Source organism: Nannospalax galili, unplaced genomic scaffold (genome assembly GCF_000622305.1).
Source record: "Nannospalax galili isolate Female #2095 unplaced genomic scaffold, S.galili_v1.0 scaffold259, whole genome shotgun sequence".
Taxonomy (NCBI): domain Eukaryota; kingdom Metazoa; phylum Chordata; class Mammalia; order Rodentia; family Spalacidae; genus Nannospalax; species Nannospalax galili.
Window position 1 is genome coordinate 1,909,339 of NW_008344750.1, and position 3,083 is coordinate 1,912,421.

The following is a 3,083-nucleotide window of genomic DNA, read 5'->3' on the forward strand; positions in this document are numbered from 1 at the left end:
TCTTACAATCAGCTCCAGATATTAGAAGGAAACTTAGGCGCTTAGACAAGGGCCCTGAAACCCCCACGAGAGATCTGTTGGACACGACATTTAAAGTATTTTATAACCGAGAGGAACAGGAGAAGGCAGACAAGCTTACCCTGTCCAATCAAAAGTACCAGCTTATGGCTGCAGTCCTAAGGGCTCCTCCCAAGAACACTTCAAACACCAATGGGGCCCAATGACATCCGCCAGGACCCTGCTTCAAGTGCGGAGTGACTGGACATTGGGTAAGACAATGCCCTAACCCACGGCCACCACCGGACCCTGTCCTTCCTGTGGGCAACAAGGTCACTGGAGAGTTGATTGTCCTTCTTTGCAATGCCACGGAAGGCCACTCCCAGACCCAGCCTCATTTACAGAGTTCAGTGAACGACCTTCTAGGCCTGGCGGCTGAAGACTGACGACGCCCTGGCTTCTCGGCCCCCACCACTTCCATGACTATCACAATGGAGGAGCCCAGGGTTTCAGCCATGGTGGCGGGTAAGATTATTAATTTCATTATTGACACTGGCACGTCATGGCCAGTTCTCCCTTCCTACTCTGGTAAAGTTTTTCCCTCACAGATCTCTGTGGTGGGGGTTGATGGGAAACCTCACAACCCCAAATCAACAGGACCCTTAGCCTGTGTATTCTGGAAGATGCCTTTAACTCCCTCCTTCCTGGTTATGCCCACCTGCCCAACCCCCCTACTTGGCAGAGATCTCATGCTAAAGCTCTCCCTTTCTATTTCTCTCCCATTCTCCAGCATGGCTGTGAAGCAGCTTCAAAGCTTCAATGCCTCCCGCAGCTTCTCTTGGGATGGCCTTCTCACTTTATCGGTTAATCTCCTGAGAAACTTCTCTAATACTAATGTCTCCACTTGCTTTCTCTGTGCCCCCCTGCAGGGCTCACTTCTTGTCCCTCTCTCAGTTTACAATGTTACTCCACAGGCAACTACTCAGTGTTCTCAGGAACTTCTAGTACACAGGACCATGCCTGCCTCTCCCCTTTTTCTTAATGAAACAGAGTGTTGGACTCCACGAACCTCTAAATGCCCACACTCATCAAGCCGAAATGCCACAATTAAGGAAGATACTGCTCTAACCTCGGGACTGCTCTTTCTCTGTTCTTCCAAAATATACTCCTGCATCTCTCCACAGATTGAGGACACCTGTGCTCCAGTCATTCTCATGCCCAAACTAACCCTATACACACCAGGAGAGGTGTTATGTCTTATCCACAGGGACAGAAGGAACCAGAACAAAGAGGTCAGCCACCTTGGCAGTCCTGGTAGGAGTTAGCCTGGTGGCATCAGTGGCAGCCACAGGTCTTGCGGCCAGAGGCTTGGGACATACACTGATCTCAACCAAGCATCTTTCTCAAGAAATGGAGGACCTCAGATGGGAGCTCACTTCAACAGTGGAAACTACAGCCCAGTCAATCCAGTTCCTACAACAACAATTATCCTCCCTAGCTGAAGTTGCACTCCAGAACAGGAGAGCCCTGGATCTATTAACTGCAGAAAAAGGGGGAACCTGTATTTTTCTGGGTGAAGAATGCTGTTATTTTATCAACCAATCCGGTAAGGTCGAACATGATTTAAAAATGATGAGACTTTTAGAGGAAATAAGTTAGGAACAGGGAAGAGGAGACTATGGTCAAAATATAAGATGTGCATGGGGTGGGGCTGGAGAGATGGCTCAGCAGTTAAGAACACTGGTTGTTCTTGCAGAAGGCCCGGGTTCGAATCCCAGCACTCACATGGCAGCTAACAACTGTTCATAACTCCAGTCTGACAGCCTCTTCTGACCTCCACAGGCACTGCACGACGTGGGTGCACTTACCTACTGTTAGGGTTCAAAACAGCAGCAGATTCCCCCCTCCCCAACAGGGACCTACAGACTTTGGAGCCCGAAAAAGGGAACTTAGCTGATAAGCACCTTGACCTTTGAAGTCAAGGGAAACAAACTCTGCTGAGAAGCAGCCTGCCTTTCCTCTGACCTCCAAAGATAGGATAAGCAGATTCTACCTGATAACCAGAGATTTTAGAAGCTGTTTTTCTCTTAAGAGGGAAAAAGTAAACACTTCCAGACCCTAATCCTACCTGCTTTTCCTGCTTCCCCCTCCCTGATTTCTCCTCCAAACATTCCCCCCTTCCACACCCTAAAGCCCCCATATATAAAGTCCCAGCTCACAACCCGTGGGTGGACATCTTTACCGGATATCTTTCCCTTCCCGGACACCCTTCCCTGACATCCTTCCCTTCCCTTCCCTTCCCTTCCCTCTTTCCCTCCGCTGACATCTTTCCCTTCCCCGAGGGAAAGGTGCCCCATGCGAAATAAATCTGTATCCCGCTGAGAATTCCATCTGAGCCTCAGTGCCTTATCCATCTGCTCGTGCCTTCCTCCATCCATCTGCTCGTTCCCGCCCATTCTCTACCTATCACTCCCTATAGTCTGGATTGCTGCAGTCACTTTGAACAAGACCAGGAGCCACAGAAAAGAAATTTCTACACTACACATTCCACACTGAACTTAACTTTGCAATTTCTTTTCTTTTCTTGTTTTTTTTTTTTTTTTTTTTTTTTTTTTTTTTTTTTTTTTTTTTGAGAGAGGGTCTCCCTGTAGCCCCTGCTGACCTGGAACTCACTATGTAGATCAGACTGGCCTTGAACTCACAGAGATCTGCCAGCCTCTGCCTCCGGAGTGTTGGGCTTAAAGGCGTGCACCACCTCGCCCGGCTAAGAATAATATTTTTAATAAGAAGGATTTGTATATAAAGACTAAGATGGCTGGATATTTCCAGCATGGAAAGTAAAACTAAAAAGGGTTTTGTAAGTTATGAAGATTTAAGTAAGTTATTTTCAATATATAAAAAATGAGACATGCTGGGCATGGTGGCATATGCCTTTAATCCCAGCACTCGGGAGGCAGAGGCAGGCGGATCTCTGTGAGTTCAAGGCCAGCCTTGAGCTCCAGGACAGCTGGGACTACAGGGAGACCCTGCCTCAAAAAGACCAAAACAACAAAAAAGGCTCCCAACTAATAACTGCCGAGGACCAG